Source organism: Dipodomys spectabilis, unplaced genomic scaffold (genome assembly GCF_019054845.1).
Source record: "Dipodomys spectabilis isolate Male_0828 unplaced genomic scaffold, ASM1905484v1 ptg000193l, whole genome shotgun sequence".
In the NCBI taxonomy this organism is placed as follows: Eukaryota; Metazoa; Chordata; class Mammalia; order Rodentia; family Heteromyidae; genus Dipodomys; species Dipodomys spectabilis.
In genome coordinates, this window is record NW_024870870.1 from 2,102,281 (window position 1) to 2,121,443 (window position 19,163).

Sequence of the window (19,163 nt, forward strand, 5' to 3'; positions counted from 1 at the left end):
TGAGTTACAGTTTCTAAAGTATTATAAAATAAAGTAAAACAGAAACAGAAACTCAATTTTCCATCCTTCCTAACTTTCCAACAGAAATTAGAGAATCCAGTAAAGATACAGCAATCCCAGGATGGTATAGGATGATATAGGATCACTAGACAGTGACAAAGAAGATAACAAAAATGGGTCCCCTGGAACCATGGGTAACAAAATCTACACCTACAGGTTGTGATATAGCTACAAAATAGTTTCCACTACGCTAAGTCTTTGATATTTTATGTTTGTTTTCACAACAACTTTCCTCTCTTAGAAAATGACTCTTTATTAATACTCAAGGGTTTGCAGCTTATAACCCAGCAAAAAATAATGCTTCTAAATGTAAACAAGCATGATTCTAAGAGTAACCAAGGCTACTTGTGTTGCTATAGCTGATAAATAAGAATGTTGTTGGGGAATAGTCAAACAATCTTGAACTTTTTCGTATCTTTCCTCTTCTCCAACACGAATCATCCTAGTCAAGATATGTAAAACATTAATAGAGGATTTTTATATTTTTTCTTGTTCACACTAAAACAAATACACTTTTCCTCTTTCGAAGCCTGACTTTGAAAGAGTTAGACCATTACAATTATTTTTTTTTTTTTGGATCCGGTCATGGGGCCTGAACTCTGGGCCTGAGCGTTGTCCCTCAGCTCTTCAGCTCAAGGCTAGCGCTCTACCACTTGAGCCACAGCGTCACTTCCGGCTTTTTCTATTTGCTTATGTGGTGCTGAGGAATAGAACCCAGGGCCTCAGGCATGCAAGGCAAGCGCTCTACCACTGAGCCACCTTCCCAGCCCAATCACAATTATTTTACATACAAAAGTTTATTGCTTTGGCTTAGGTGTTTTCCTGTCTTTGGGTGTTGCTCTTTATTATTTTGGTAATTACATAGAAAAACAAGACAAAGCCATTATGCTTATGTTTAATTATTCAAAGTGAAGCTGTCTTCAAACACAGTTTTCTGTTCCTTTCTTCACTGCTAATTAAAGTTTAATTATTGCTCTTTAATGATTAAAAAAACGTGATATTTTAAGGTATATTCTCATGGAAACTGATTAAAACAGGAGTGTCTGCGATTACTTTTTAAATTTTTTTCAAGTATGTTCCTTGGCTATTTTTAATGATAATGCTCTAGTTACTATTCAGTCTCACATTTTTGCTTCTACTTGTTAGTAAAAACTGAATTTTTTTTTGGTCGGTCATGGGGCTTGAACAATGGGCTAGGGCGCTATCCCTCAGCTCTTCAGCTCAAGGAGAGTGCTCCACTGCTTCAGCCACAGCGCCACTTCCGATTTTCTAGTGGTTTATTGGAGATAAGCGTCTCACAGACTTTCTTTGCCCGGGCTGGCTTTGAACCGTGATCCTCAGATCTAAGCCTACTGAGTAGCTAGGATTACAGGCATGAGCCACCAGCGCCTGGCTTGAAAACTGAATTTTATACTAAAAACTTTCCTACTCATAACAATAATCATAATCAGAGCAAAATACTGACCCTAATCTTAATCCAAATTATATATCAATACTAACGTTAACACAAGCAAACTAGTTTTCACTCATCCTAATTGATTCAAATAAGCCTTGCAAACATAAGTTTCAATTTTTTTCCCAATATCTTAGGGATTTTCTAACCATTATGTAATCTTAACTGGAACATTGAGAATAACCATAAGCCTAAGTGTAAGTAGATTCTAATATTAATAGCAATTCTCTAGTTCACATTCGTTCTAATTCTTACCTGGCTTAATCTGAAATTTACCTTCAATTTTACCCTCATTTTTTTTTCTCCTACACTCTCACCCTAAACATGGCTAGAATCCTAACCATAACCTTGACACTAATGGTATCTCAAATCTAAAATTTATGAAAAATGCTTGTTTTGTGTCATCCTAACTGAAATTCCACTTGTAATTCTTGAAATAAATTGCAGGTTTTCCTAAACCCTATAGATTTTCTCACTCTTAACTTTGAACCTATCTTGTTCCATATGAGGAGTCATTATACCCATTTATCTCAAATCCTGATATTATGAAATACATTGTACTTCCATTATCCCAGCTTTTCCTGAATTCCTAGAACCTAAAATAAGTTCAAATTTACTTCACATTTAACCCATTCCTTTTTTTTTGTTCTTTTTGTTGGGCATGCGGTTTGGTCTCTGGGCCTGGACACGATCCCTGAGCACTAGGCATGGGCAAGATCCCTGAGTTCTTTAGCTCAAGGTGTGCACTTTACCACTTGAGCCACAGCACCACTTTCAGGTTTTCTGGTGGTTAATTGCACATAAGAGTCTCACAGACTTTCTTGCCAGGGCTGGCTTTGAACTGCAGTCCTCAGAAATCAGATTCCTGAGCAGCTGTGATAATAAGTGCAAGCCACCAGTTTAACCAAATTCTTTACTCTTTCCTCAACCCCCTTTAATCAGAAACCTAATCCTAATCACAATCTGAATTAACACCAAATGGTTAATGTAAGGAAAATTGTCTGGATTCTATTCAATCACACATTTTATTGCTTCTGCTTCTTAGTGGAAAACTAAATTTTACCCTAATGCTATCCTTCGCTAACCCTAACAAGAACTAAAACAGCAATTCACAATTTAAACCAAATCATATCTGAATGTTAAAAGTAACACAGACGTTGGTTTTCATTCATTCTACCTTTGATATCATTCATTCTTCTTAAAATATATTGCAGTTTTACACAATACCTTACATCTTTTTCTCATCCTAACCCCAGCTCTACCTGAAACAGCTTGCTGAATCCTAAACCTACAGGTAACTGAATCAAAATGTTAATAGCAAGCCTCTATTTCACATTTATCCCAAATCTTGCTAGGCATGTAGGTCAAAATTTTACTTGCATTTTTACTTGCGTTTTGAACCTAAAGTTTTTAAGAGTTTTTCTATTTCCTGTCAGGTTTTGGTTAACATTTTTTTTTTTTAATTTTAGTTATTGTAAAAGAGGCTGACAGAGGGATTATGGTTATATGTGTAAAGTAATGAGTACACTTCTTGTTGAACATTGTTACTCTCTTCTTTGTTGTTCTTGCACTATACCTTCCCTCTCCCACCTCTCTCACTCCTCTGTCCCCATGGTGTAAAGTTCATTTTCAATATAGTGTGTTGTGAGTATCATTGTTGCAATGGGCCATCTTGTGTTGAACCTAAATTTTCTTTTTCTCTAACCCTAATTCTAATTCTGTCTGGGATCCTAACCCTAACCTTAATAAAAATAATAGCCCAATTCAGAAGATAAGAAAAAATATTCAAGTTTTTATTCATCCTGTTAATCCACTGTACATATTGAATTAAATTGCAGTTCACCTTAAATCTTCCAATTTAGATTATATGTGCATATTTAAAAATGTAATTTTATGTAAAAAACACAAGCTTTGGAGGAAGGAGTAATGAAAAGGAAATAGAGGGAGTATAATCAAATGCTTTAAAAATATTTTGGCAAGAGCACAAGGAAACTGCCGCTTCTGACAATTAATAACCATTAACAAAATAACTAAAAATTAATAAGTAAATAACACACTGCCATCTAGTCTTCTTTAAGAGAGCCATAATATGTCTTGTGAATAAAATACTTGTGTTAGATAAACTTTGTTCATGCATAATTCATATTGCTATTGGCCAATTATTTAACTTAATCAATAAAAATATATCAAATAAAATTCCATGATGAAAATATAAATCAGTTAGTAATTGAGAAAAAGTAGTCATGACTTTTAATAAACTAAATTTCTATATCCCTACAAAGCAATGATTTAGGTTTACTAATCTAGTATTTCTAGTAAGTTTAGAGAACATGATTGGCAAAAAACCAGCTAAATGTACATCTTGTTTCTTGAATGGGTGATGTTTTAAACATTGTCTTTTATTCAAATGAATACTTATGTTTACTTTTCAAAATAAATGCAATTTTATCTCCTTTTTTCTCCCTGCAATTAAATGTATTACTATATTCAGGTATTTAAAAGCTAAATTTTCTATGTTTGTTATGTAACCCTACATATTCAGAATGACATGGTTTTTCTATTTGTAAATGTCTAACCTCTGGGATTTTTGCATTAGTAACATAACTTATCTAATGAGGTTGTTGTGAAGGCTCCAGTAAACAGTGTGGTAAAAAACATTTCCTGAATTCTAAATTTTAAATCTAATCTTTCTTAGGTTTTGATTATATCATTCATTGTCTCTTCAAAGCAATTAACCTAAAATAAATACTACTTTTTAAACATTTCACTCACATTGTAAATAATATTAACATAGTGCACACAGAGTCTAATTATTTCAATCTTACCATATTTGATGATCTTAGTGTGATGAATGTAGAGAGTAGAAGGTCCTTATACTCAATAATATTTTTGTTTAAATTAAATCAAATCATTTACCTGGATTTCTAATTTGGAGGTTAATGACATGGAAACAGGAAAATAATAAGAAAAATAATTACATTGGGAGCATTTTCTTCTTAAAATTATGCAGCAAAAATATCTTAAAATATCTTAAATATATATTATATATATTAAATATATTAAAATATATTTTAATAAAATGTTTCAATCCTTAGGTAAAGTGCATTATACTTTAATATAAAGTTTATCTCAAAACAGAAATTTTGCAACTAATCTAATCTATGTTTTCATGAACAAAATGCTGTGACTTCTAGTCTTGTTATGTGATTTTAATTATATTTTTCGTTGTGACGTGATTCCTATTTTCACTTAATACTAACTTCTGTAAGCATACAAATCATGCCTGTACACACTAACTTATGTAAGATAATATTCAAAAATTATCTTTTTTCCTGTCTCCAAAAGGGAAGGGTGAGGTGCTGAACTATATTAAATAAAAGCATTCTAAAAGAGATTCTTTATGAAATGGAAATTTGTAACGTGAGGATGGGATCATGAGCTCGTTCTACTTGGCTAACAGGAATTCTCATTTCTACAGTACTTTCTAACCTTTTAGTCACACAGGGTAATCCACAAAATTTGAAGTGCATATGAAGGAAATACATTTCTAAAAGATGTGACAACCCTGCTCAAAAGTTCGGTCTCATCATTAGTTCTTTGTATTTGCTGGCTTATCTAATTCTCTATCATATATTTCATATTAAGCATATTAGTAATTCAGCTGTAAATACATAGCAGGAGACTCCTGAAATCACAGTTATTGATCTCCAATTCCTCCCTTTGGTCTTCAATATACCAATTAATCCTCAAAGCAGTCATTTAAGATGTTAGTTTATTTTTCTCTTTTTAAGTACAGATTAAGCAAGTGTTTTTTCTCAGTAAAAAATGATGAGTGGTATCAGAGCTCTGATATGAGCACCTTCTCCTTAACAAGTATTGCTCTATGGGCTGTAAATATGGAAGCCACACTAAAATTTTCTCTCTCTACACATACAGACACAAACACAGACACACACAGTCACATACAGACACAGAAACAGACACACACACACACACACACACACACACACACACACACACACACACACACACACACACACAGCTACCACCCTGACACATCAGAGGTCAGTTCAGTTCCTTTGTAATGATAGTTGATTGATGTTTGCTCCATTGGTTTTTGTTTTCTTGAAGATCTTGCCTGGACCTACATGTTTCTCTGAAATCAAGTCCCTTGCTCTTAGTATACTTTGTCTATATATTCATTGTATGTTCCTGGCTGTTTCAGGCCAATTAACAGTGTTCGAATACAGTATCCTCAAACTTGACATTCAAGGCAAACGCCATGAATTCATACTACTATTCCAAAATACTAAAATTTATTGGATCTAGAGACCAAAATATACCCACCTTTTTATATTATTAAGAATTGACATCATGAAAGTAGAAGAACATTGATCAGGAACTGAGGTAAGGGAACAGGAGTTTGCGGGAAAATGTAGAACACTGGATGTGTGTTAGAGATACAAAATCATCTTCTGTAGACTCATTTATTGTAAACTTGTCTCTTCTCATCACAACTTCTCTTATGAATTTCTATAGTATCTTCGAATAAATCACATGATTTGCAAATATTTATCATCTTAAGAAAAGACAGTCTGTTTCTACATTTGTCTTTCTATGTGACAAACCCTTATTTTTTGTTTCTCTACTGAATAAATGTATTCCTGGAAACAGGATATTGACAGCAAAACTGGTGGTCATTTTCACTTTTTAAATTTGAAATATAACTAAACTTTGTTGTGACTAGTCATTTTTTAAAAATCAGTAATATTCATGAGCACTAATATTTTGGTGCCTTTAAGTAAATTGAGACTTGATGTAATACGGTAGTTCTGGTTTCTAATTGACTCAACCATTAGATGATTCATATATAAACATGTGCATTGCACTGTTTAATTTTATATATAAAATAGTCCCCAAAGATTTACTTTAAAGTGTAAAGGGGGGGCTTGTCTTCATGTTCCATACATTATATTTATTTCAGTAAAAGTCCTAGAAATACATGATGTTTACTGGAGCAATATAAAAGATGAGAACATATTTCTAAAGAAAATGGATTTATTGATTAAAACAGAAACGAATAAAATTGTCAGGTTTTTTGCTTGAGACTGCATAAATTTCATATGAATGTAGCTTAAGATGGGACTCAGAGGAAAATTCATATTAATATTACTTTTCTGCTTGATTCACACTTATACTAGTTATTGCAATAAGGGAAATGGTATTTTCACAATAAAAAATCTATAAGTAAAAAAATATTACTGAGATTTATATCACATCATAAGCAGTATAGTTATTTTAAGGAATTGGTCATTCAAAGCCCTAGAAACCTAATGGATGAAGAATGGAATTGAAAATAACAGAGAAAAACAACTCAACATGCAGATATTATGATTTTATAATTTTTAATATGAAAGAAATTAATCTTTTGCCTTTCTGAAGAAGTTTAGCCAGTTATATCAATGTAAGGCATCAGTTGTAATGAGTCTAAAGTCTTTTCCTCCAAGATATCCAAGAGTACTATATTCATCCTCTGAAGAGTAAAGAAGGAATTATTTTAATTAGCTTTGCTTAATATTAATTTACTTGTAGTAAATAGGTTAAAATATCTGCTATCTTTCTTTCAGTGTAATAACATACATTTAATATTATTACTGTCTCTTCATACAAGCCTGAAATCACTATATCAAATTAACATAAACAAAAAACAAAAATAACCTGATACCACCATCACAAATCCTAAATTATGTGAAAAAAATCAATAATAAATAAAATAAATCTCAGGAAGAGGAAAACCAATGGCACAATAGCAACAGAAAATTACCCTAGCTATTTCTAATGAAACAGATCTTTAGAGTCCTAGAGGGTACTCCACTTCTAGAGGGCCACACCAAATCAGCTATAATTACATATAGATATACAATTCAAAAGAAGATTTTATATGACTTCCAAGCAAACAGAAATCTTTGAAAAGGTGCCCAGCCAGGCAGGTGCCTGCTGTGAAGGTGATGGCCAACATATTGAAAAGTACAGCTGCAGTGCGGAAATAAAAGGTCCATATGGGAAGAAAGCAGGAACAGAAGTGTACAATGGAGACAGCCAAATCCATACACAGAGACAATTCAAGATACCACTGTAGAGCCCAAATTGTCACTGGAGCCACAAGTATTAACATCACAACATCTTCCCATAATTGATTTCTACTCCTACACTTAATGGTCTAGACAAAAACCTAATTCCAGAAAAACAAATTACAACAGAAGATCAAAACAACACCTGGCAATTCAACCAAGAACATAAAGAGTCACCTCTTAAAATCATAGATGCCCCAAAAGAAATCCCCCAAGTAAACATAACAAATCAGAAAAATACAAGAAAATTGATGTCAAAGTAGTATAATTCACTCAGTACATAACCAGGCATTGGAACAGACCATTAAGGATGTAGAAGATAGTTTTCAAAATTCATTACAAATACTGCTGAAAAATGTGGTTAATGAAAAGATACAAAACCAACTATAGATAAGGTAAGACCAATTATAGATTAGCAAAATAACTCATGGAGACTACAAACAGAGAAATAAATTCTGAAAAGGCAAGGGAGTCCAAGGAAAAAATGGATGCCTAGTTAAAAGATATGAGAGAAGACATAGCTAAAAAAACAAAACTTCCAACCGCCCCGCCACCCAAAGAAAGGATGTAAGGAAAGTCCATACCAAAGCTTTAATAAACAGATAGAAGCCAGAAAAAATGACCAATTAGAAGACAGGGAAATCAAAAACAAAGTAGAATGTCTCCAGAGCAAATAGATGACATAGAAGATAATCTCAGGGGTCAAAGACCAAATAGGTCTAATAGGGAAGAAGAAGTAAGCATTTAGAACAAATCCAAAGAATAAGAAATGATCTTGCCAGAACTTCAAGACTGAGAAGATCAAATTTGGGTTAGATTGGTATCAAGGAGAACAGCAGGACACTAAATGGATGGGAAACATGAAACATTTTAAAGAATTCTAGCTAAGAACATTCCAAACATCCAAAGAAACAGGTTCATTCAGAGAAGAGAAGCCTTTAGAACACCAAGCAGAGAATTCTAGAAAAGAACAACCCACCACCACATCATAATCCATTAGAGGATCATTAGAAATCAAGAAAAGGATTCTTAAAGCTGCCATAGAGAAGATTGATTATTTATAAAGGATATACTGTCAGAATAACTACAGATTTCTTAGCTGAAATGGTAAAAACAAAAAGAAGAGGCCAGCATGATATATAACACACATTAAGGGCAAACTATTATGGACCATGAATATGGTCCCAAGCCAAATATTCCTTTACAGTTAAAGGATATATAAAAATATTTCATGACAAAGAAAACTTGAAACAATGTATCTCCACCAAATCAGCAGGATGGAAGTTAATCAAAGATATCCTCCACAGAAAAGATCAAGAAGAACAAGAACTGGTTATATGACATGCTCCCTACCAGAGAACAATGTAAATATATTGAGTAGATGATTCACAGCTCCTAAGAGCTCCTAAGAGGACCCTCCCAAATAGATAAAATTAGAGAAAAAAATGAGACCACAACATAAATTAGCAAAATTGAGACGGTTATATGAGAGTACTTGAAAACCATATGCCAATCACCTGGAGAATCCTGGAAAAATTTATGCTTTCCTATACTCTACCAGAACCAAGAAGTGATACATAAGAAGTAATGAAAATGAAATTTCAATAAACAATTTCCCATAACAGAAAAATGTAGGACTCAATGGATTTACCATGAAATTAAGGCCTGCAAAGAACTTACAATACTCAGATCTCTCTCTTCAATGGAATAGAAAGGGAAATGGAATTATCAAACACATTCTATGAAGCTGGAATTAGACTCTTCCCCAAATCAGATAGAGACTCACCAAAGAAAGAGAACTATGAACCCAAGTCTTTGATAAACATTGATAGAGAACTTCTCAATAAAATTCTCACCAACCAATTTCAGCAACTAACACAAAAAAAAGTATGCTATGATCAAAGAGTGTTCATCCTAGGATACAATTGGATTCAACATACTTGTCAATAAACATAACAGAGATCATCAGCAGAAGCAGGGAAAAGAACCACATGATCGTCTATGTGGATGTAGAAATAGCTTTTAAAAAGATCCAATACCCCTTTTTGGTTAAAAGATCTGAGAATCTAGGAACACATGGAACTTTCCTCAGTATAATAGTGTATGTATATGACTAAGAGAGAATAAGCACATACCTAACAGTGGAGGCATGAAGACACTAAAATCAGGAATGAGAAAAAGATGTCCACTCTCTTTACTACTCTTCAATATAGTAGTGGACTTTCTAGCAAGGGCAATAGGCAAGAGAAAAACAAAAAGGGGATCCAAATAGGGAAGAAGAAAACCTATCCCTTTTCACAGATGAAATAATCTTGTATTTAAAGAACCCTGTAGCTTTCTCAATCAAGTTAGTAAAGGTGAGGCTAACCTTCAGCAATGAAGCAGGATATAAAAAACACACGAATCAGTAGTTTTCCTATGTTACCAACAATGGGAAGATCCAGACTGAAATCCAAAAAACAACCCACATATATATTAGCCTCAAAATCAAATCAAATTTAGGCAAAACAAAACAAAAAATTATGAATTAATTAATTTAACTAAAAATGTGAAGGACCTCTACTGTGAAAACTTTAAAAATCTAAAAACGAAAAATTGAGGGAAATTCAAGGAAATGGAAAATATTTCAATGCTCCTGGTTGGAAAAATTAACATTCTGGAAACTGCAATACTGACTGCCCCCAAACAATTGGCAATGCGATACCCATCAAAATCCCAACAATATTCTTCAAATCAGTAGAGAAAGTAATCTGAATTTAATATGGTATTACACAATTTCAGTTGAAACAGAATGTTTAGAAATGAACTCATGGGCATATAGTCATGTTACACACACACACACACACACACACACACAAACACACACACACACACACACACACACACACACACACACACACACACACACCCAAACACACACATACACACAATGGAATTCTATTCACCCATCAAAAAGGATGACTTTTCACCAGTCTTAAGGAAAATGAAAGGCTTGAGAAAATTATACTAAGAGAAAGGAATGCACACTCAGAGCAATAAAGGTTTCATAGATTCATTCATTTATGGTCACTCAAAGCTGCCTATATATCTACAAGTAAACAAGATAGATTCTACCCCGTCCCAGTTAAATGGCCATTATCAAGAAAATTAACAATAGCAAATGCTGACGTGGATGTAGCAAAAAGGGAACTCCATTACACTGTTGGTGGGAAATTACACATGTTCAACCCCTCTGGAATCCAGTATGCAGATTCCTCAATATTCTAAACATAGATCTCCCTTAAGAACCAGTAATTACCATCATGGGCAGTAATCCAATAAATAGAAAAACTAACTCACATTAACTATACCAGCATAACCATGTTCAGGGCCCAGAACCAGAATTCAAGGACTGGAAAAAAAGTTACCACTGCTGGTGTTTGTTTCCACAAATATGAACTTTTTGACAAAAGATACCTAATCATTCTATTTGCAGCAGCTAGGACAGGTGGACCCTTTTAACAATGAGATATGCAAGATGTTAAGTAGAAAAACAAAATTTACAAATTTGGCTCCGGGTGGGGAGGAGGGTCAGGAGGGGAAGATGGGAAGGGATAGTAAGGGGAAACAAAGGAGGAGGTAACAATGCTTGATAAGAAACGTACTCATTACCTTACCCATGTAATTGTAACCCCTCTGTACGGTATTTACACAAAAAAACTTTAAAATTTACTAAGGATATTTGTAAAGTATATAATGAAGGAAGAATTTTCATTGTTTACAAAAATCTATGCTAAACTATTGATATTTTACTGTACCTTTCCTAAAACCAGTTTGATTTAGTTTAATATTTGTCACGCCAAGTTTTTCTATATTTTACTGGAGATTTAATTTTTCATGTATGTATGTATATGTATATGTATATTTACCTGTATCTGTATCTGTATCTATCTATTTATGTTCCAATGTGGATCATCAGACTTGAAACTTTGCTTTGTTTTGCTGTTCAGCAATTAACCTAGTCAGCTCATTCTGTAACAATATCTGTGCTCATTCTCATCATTCCTTTATTTCACACACCATCAGCCTTCTAAAATCAGCGTCATTTCCTGGAGAAGATTACCAATCAGTCCAACCAATATTCACCCAGGGTTTTAATAAAACAAGCCTTAAGGAAGGAAATTAACATGAAGTGACAACTACAGAATTTCTACAGAGACCTGACATCTTTCACATTTCTGCCTTCTTCCTTATACTTAAGAAAGCATTGACTAACAATAAATATACTGCATTTATAAGTTAGGGATCAGTTTTTTTTTCCAAACTGAAGACTTCTTTTCCATGATTTTTGACATGGAGATTTTTTTTTTTTGGTCGGTCGTGTGGCTTGAACTCTGGGCCTGGGCCGTATCCCTCAGTTCTTCAGCTCAAGGCAAGCGCTCTACCACTTGAGCTACAGTGCCACTTCCGGTTTTCTCGTGGTTTGTTGGCGATAGGAATCTCACGGTCTCTCCTGCCAGGGCTGGCTTTGAACCGCGATCCTCAGATCTCAGCCTCTTGAGAAGTTAGGATTACAGGCGTGAGCCACCATCGCCCAGCTGGGAGATTTTTTTTGATTGTGATGGGTTTCCATCCCCAAAAAGCTATGTGTATCAAGAAAGCCAATGTTTCCAGCTCAGAGTGCTAAACAAAAGAGGGAGAAAATTAAGGTTAGCTCTATATGTTAAGCACAGATATAGGTAATATCAAGATATTTTGAAATTGTATACTTTTACTGAATAAAGTGGCTCAAAGCTATAATATTATCTACTTGGAAAACAGAGATTAGAGAATTCCAGTTCCAGGCAAGCCCAGACACACAAAGAAGTTTCAGAAACTCTAACCATTTGCTGGGTGCAATGTTTTAGGCTTGTGTTAGGAGAACCACAGTTCCAGAAGGCCAAGGCATAGTGATACTACCTCAAAATAATCAATCCAATTATAATCTGCAAGTTTGGTAGTAGTGGAGATGCTTTTTCACAAATACAGGGTTTTGGGTTTAATCCTCCAGTACCCCCAGGAATTTAAGTGTGTGCCAGGGTAAGAATTTGGCATGTCTAAAGTCAAGACTTCATACTCATTTTACAAGCTCTAATGAAACCTTTACCTCTTTTGCTATTTTTTAAAAGTATAACCATAACTTCCATGTCCAAAACAATTTCCTATGAGATTTTATTCTATCCATTAAGTAATACATTATGTGTTGGTTACTGTCCCACTGAAATCATGCTAAAGAACAAAAACCCATTGTCTTAGAAAGTGACTGGATATGGAAACAGAATCTCAAAGGTAGCATGTATGTTGAAAACTCCTCCAAGAGATGTAAAAGTTTTGGGTCTTCGTCTGTCCTGCGGAATATGGACTGGTTGCTAGGAAAGGTAAGCGCTGGTTGCCCAGCCTCCCATAGCCTTGGAGACAGACACAGCAGGGAGTCAAATCAAGCAGGAACTTGTTTATTACCACAGAGCAAGCAAAAAAACCATGCGGCATGGAAGGGGAGGAAAAGGAACCAACCAATCATTGTAGAGTTCACCCTATCATGCTTGGTGCTATTGATGGTTTCTCCATTGCCATTGCTGATCACTGCCCAGTTCACCTGTTGAGGTTGATGTCGATTCTGCAGGGCCATTGCTGGGACTGGGAGTGTCAGGACAGCCAACAGCTGGAGTATCACCATCTGCAATTGTTAGGGAACATAAGAGTTTATCCAGGGCTGGTTGCCCATGGGGATGGTTAGTAGTTATCTTTTTAGCTTTACCATTTTAAACACAAGCCATGACCACAATAGCCATTTTCTTTCCTTGTTGTTTAGTTTATCCTTGGGCATCCTCGTGTATAGAGGTAATGGGTAAAAACTTAAGGTTCCTGGCCGGGATCCAAATGGGGGCTGTCTACTCTATGGGAAAAATGCATCCAAATCTCTTGCCCATGGTCACTAGGGGGTAAGATCCTCTTCATTGTTGTGTCAGAGGGTCCTTCCACCTGACTTTCCCTTGGGGCTTAGGGTTTAATTGTCCCCAGTGCTTCTGAAATCTGGATTCATTTGCATCTTTGAAAAATTTTAAAATGTTAATGGTAAATAAAGCTATCTATAACTGTATATGGGGGTTAGCTCCCCCTTTTTGTTTTAATAATTGTTCCTTAAGACATTGGTGCTTTCTTTCTATAATTGCTTGTTCTGGGGGATTATAGGGAATTCCTGTAGTATGATTAATATGCCATCTGTCAAAAAACTGACATTGCTATACTAACAAAACAGGGTTCATTATCGGTTTAAACTTGTGGTAGTAGACCCAAGGAGGCAAAGCATTGAAGAAAATGTGTTTGTGAATGTTTAGTTCTTTTCTCCTCTATGTGCTGTGGCCCAACATGTTCATGAATAGGTATTTATAGAAACAAAAATATATTTAATCTTACCAAAAGCTGGGAAATGAGTAAAATCTGTTTGCTAGAGGATGTTGGGTTTGAGGCCTCTGGGATTTAACCCTGGTGGTTGTAAAGGGAGTACTTTTAAGAAGAGCTATCATGTTTTGCAGGTATGTCCTATCCTTTTGAGGTCCTTTACAGGAAACTGAGGGAATTTATGTTGAAGACCTCTCCAATTGATGTGGATTAAATCATGTAAATGGGTGGCCTCTTGTAACATTAATGCTTGTGGGCCAGTAGCTAATTGGTCTGCCCAATTATTGCCCATGGGTAAAAACCCAGGAAGTTTTGAATGCCCTCTCAATGTTGAATATGAATAGGGTCTCCCTGTCCTTCTAATAGGCCCAAAAGGGGGAAAATAGGGTTTCCATCCCACTTAATATGTGTCTGGGGAATATGAGGGAGCAAGATAATTACATATAGGCCATCAGAATACAAATTAAAGGGTTTTTGAATGTCCTGAAGGGCCATTATTACAGTGAACATTTCTTTATATTGTGCCGACCCTTGACAAGGTTGAAATCTTTGTTGGTTCGTGGTCTTTTGTTGCTCATCAAAGGGTGCATAGGCAGAGCCTGCTTTATACCTCCATCAGTAAAAACATGGAGGATGCCAGGAAAAGGTGTAGGAGAAAATAGAGAAGGCATTTTGAGGGGAAGTCACCATATCATGACGGTCCATTTGGATAGCCCATAATGGCAGTCAATATGGCTTAGAAACCCCTCTAGGGAGAGAGCAAGATGAGCATTGGCTCGAGTGAGCCACTCAACGTCTGTCATTTGAAAAAGAAAAACATTGGAGTGCGGGTCAAGGCTATATTTCCTTTGGGCTTGGGTCCTTCCCTTGATAATAGCATCGGCAATTTGTTTTGCCTGAGAGTACACCCAAAGTGTGCCCCCCAGGGGAGTGTGAACCCACTCTAATGGCTCCCCCCTTTGAGTTAAAACTGCAGAAATCAATGTGTCACCCACAAACAACCAGTGGGAAACGGGCTCAAGAATAGAATACCTCTTCAGGGAAACTTCATCCAGGGCTTTTTGGAACTGTAAAAATATTGCCAGATACCTGCTTGTAATTGTAATAACTTCTTGGGGCATCATTTCTTTTAGTAAGTCAAATAAGTTCACAAGCCAATCTTTAGGGATGGGAACCCATGGTAACAGCTAATTGATTTCCCCTAAAAGACTTTGAAGTTGGGCTAGGGTCAGAGAGGCTGGAATATCCAGCAAAGATTTATGGGGGCTGACCTGAGACCAGGTAAGGTGGGATCTGAGCAGCTTAAAAGGAGGTACTTTTTATTTTATTGAGGGCTATAGTAAAACCTCCCTTTTTTAATATGACAAGAGCCTGGGCCAGAAGGCCCTACAGGTGGACCGGGTCTTGGTGCCTCTGAATAATACCATCCTTGTAGGCATAGACAAGGGAGGTATCTGAACCCAGCACCGGCCCTAAAAGTGTGGCCAAGTATTATTGGCAAAAGGCCGGGCTATTGGCCATTCCCTGTTGCAACACTCTCCATTTGAACCTCCAATCATGCTGGGAAAAATTAAGAGAAGGGATGAAGAAGGCAAACTTCTTGCAGTCATCCAGTTGCAGTGGGATAGAGAAAAACAAATCTTTAATATCAATCACAACCAAGGCATATTCTGAAGGTATAGCAGGAGTCCAGTGCATAGCTCATAGGGGTGTTCCTACTAGTTCCATCTTTTCATTTACTTTACATAGATCTTGGAGCATGTGCCAGGCCCTGGATGCTTTTTGGATAACAAATACAGGTGTTCCCAGGACTCATAGAAGGATGTATGTGCCCAAGGTTTATCCGTTCCTCCACCAAAAGGTGGAGGGCCACAAGTTTAAGTTTTGTCAATGGCCACTGCTCCACCCAAATAGGGATTCCCGGCTTCCACCTAATGGGAGGTACTTGGGAGGAAGTGGCCTTTAGGTTTGGGGGTGCACCCGAGTGGGTACCATATGTTCCTCTCTATAATTATGAAAGTTAAAAAAATTTTTTTCCTTAAGTCCCTCTAGATCCCATTTAAGCCTTTGTGCTTCTTCTCCATCCAGGATATCATCATAGAATGCTCGATGGTCTGTAGTGACCATAGCATCCATTTGTCCTAGCATGTCTTGCCCTAGTAAATTGGCGGTGAGTTTTTTTTTCTTTTGCCACTAAAGGGCATATCTTTCCCTTCTCTCTATCTGGGCTAGTCCATTTCATAAGGATGACCATCTCTTTAGACTGGGAGTTGCCCCTTACCCCCAATATTGGGGACCCAGGTGCAAGCTTCCAGTCCAAGGGCACTTCTTCCTCCCTGAGTATGGTTCTGTCTCCTCCCGTGTCAATTAGGCATGAAACCGCTTCCTGCCTATAAAAATACTCATTTTAGGGCTGAGTCTTTTTACCAGGGGGACAGTCCAATGGGCCTGCGTTGTCCTGCCATGAGGTTGCCTGGACCTTACAGCAGAGGGGGTTCCTCCATGAATTAAAAGGGTTGGAGGATGCCCCTCCTCTAGTTTAAAGGCTTCCCATCTAAATCAAATTTGAATCGAAAATCCTTTTTCCCATGGTACCCCTTCCTGCACCTGGGGCAGGGTGTAGGGGGCAGTTTGGACTCCCTGTACTGGTTGGCGGGGGATTGTTGTGAACAGTCCCTCTTAAAGTGCCCCTCTTGCCCACATTTAAAACAAGTCCCTCTCCCCAATGGTCTTGGAGTTCCTTGGCCCTTGGTTGCCAGTGCCTAGGTGATAGCCTCAGTCATTACAGGTTTCTGAGCCTATAAAACTAAAGCTAGTGATTGGGACTGGTACTGTTGCATTCCCACATCTTGAGAGGCCACCACCCATCTGCTCAGGGAACTCTCTCTCAATCCAGCACAGGCCACGTGGTGGTCTGCATTCATCCCTTCCCCAAACCATTAGCTTTACAAATTGATCCCGGAGGTTCCCTGCTGTCAGCTTTGTTGAACACTCTGTTGGACAGGGTCGATAACATGAGGTAGAGGTTCACTGTGCTTTTGTCTCTCCTGCTATGCGGGATTCAGTGGACCCTTCATCCAGTTTGTACCATGTGGCAAGTCCTGCCTGCCTCACTTGGTCACAGTACATGCCAGGTATTACAGCCTTTTGGATGCCAGTGGAGTACCTTCCCCTGCTCCTGTTAATATGGCATAAATAATAGGTATTGCAGGTTGAGCCTGCTGGTTATTTTCTGCCTTAAAGAAGGCACACCACTTGAAAAACTGAGAACTGGTGAGGACGGCTTTTGCCACATCCATCCAGTCCTTAGGGACACATGTGTGATAAGCAATGTCCTGTAATAGGGTCTGGGCCCAAGGAGAGTTCAGGTCATCCACCACCACCACCTTCTGGAGGTCTTTAAGATCCTTAGCTTCCCATGGATACAATTCCAAGGGTCTGTTAGCTCTTGGTGCCAGATTGACCGGATACTCTTTGTGAAGCAAATCCTGTGGCCCAGTGTCCAGACTCCCCTGTGGCCCTTCCTTTACAAGGTAGGATTCCACATAGGTTACTTCCCTGGCCCTTGGCCCCTCTGTGGAAGTTTGGTCATCGGGATCCATCTCACAGGTCCCTCCGTAGGGTGTTGTCCCTTCCCCAATTTTGGAGGCATAAGGTGGGGCCCTAGGACTGTCAGGGGCACCCGAGTCGGGGGAGGGAAGTAACCTTCACACTCGTGTTGACTTCCACTGAGTGTGCTTCTGTCTGATCAGTGCATTCTCAGTCAAATTTGACCATTCCTTTTCTTCTTCACTTCCCAAGTCCTCCTTTTGTGAGAGAAAATTACCCATACTTAATGGTTTCACTTACCCTGAGAGACTGCTTAGCCTCGAGCGTTATATTTTCCTTTCATGCTCAATGTTGAGCACCAGATGTTGGGTTTTCATTCATCTCATGGAAGATGGACAGGCTGCTAGGAAAGCTACATGTGTCACTTGCCTGTTCCCCAGCTTCCCTTAGCTTCAGAGACAGATGCAGCAGGGAGTCAAGTCAAGCAGGAACTCATTTATTACCACACAGCAAGCACTTTTTAAAGCAAAACCATGTGGCATGGAAGGGGAGGAAACGGAACCAACCAATCAATGTAGAGGTCACCCTATCATGCACTTAAGCTTTCTGTACTTTCCCTGCTGTCCAGGAGCTTTTTATACACTGATGTCACTTTGCCTGATTGTGGTATCCAGTCAGACTTTAACATAAACAACTCGGACTCTGCCCACTCAACTACTTCTCAGCACCATCTTTGCTGCCCATGTGTCCCACAAAGAAGGCCTTGAATTTGCCAAGGAAAGAAGACTCAGAAGCCAAATCTGATATTGGAGTTATAGATCCACCAACTCAGAGGCAATGTACTTACAGTGTTAATGCCAAACAATCTGTGGTAGTTTATTATTAAAATTACTAGCAAATATGGGGAATCTATAAAACCTGAAAAGTCATTGAATATTGGGGTCCATGATTCGTCTTTATAACCTAGTGATTAAGAAGGATGAGACTTGGGGGATAATGGTTTTCAGGCTGGTAGGAAATTCATGAGGTTCTATCTCCAATTAACTATAAAAATTTCTATGCTGGAGGGATGGTTCAAATGATAGACTGACTACCGTTAGCAAACAAAATGAGAGCATGAGGTATGTTCAAGCCCCAAACTGGGAGAAAATAAAGGTCCTTAGGAGAATACCATGAGAAGCAGAATTATGAATAGGAAAGCAGAAACAATAGAAATATACAGTGATATAGACAAAGCTTCCCAATGTAAAATATGGCATAAATTGTAATATTTAGGGTTTTCCTTCCTATACTGAAAAATAAATGGTATTTTTACTTGACGAAACTAAAATGTAAAACTGTATGGAATAAATAATCACATTACGTTTATGTTTCTGTAATTTAACATGTTTTCCTACAAATTTCTAGAATAGTGTAGTTTTGGAAATCAATACATGTTGCATTTTAATATAGGATTACATATCCTTGCAAGTGTTGTCTAAAATTGATTTACACTGAAATTATTGCCATTGAGATCTTTCTCAAGATTCCAAATCTTCATACTTTCAGCT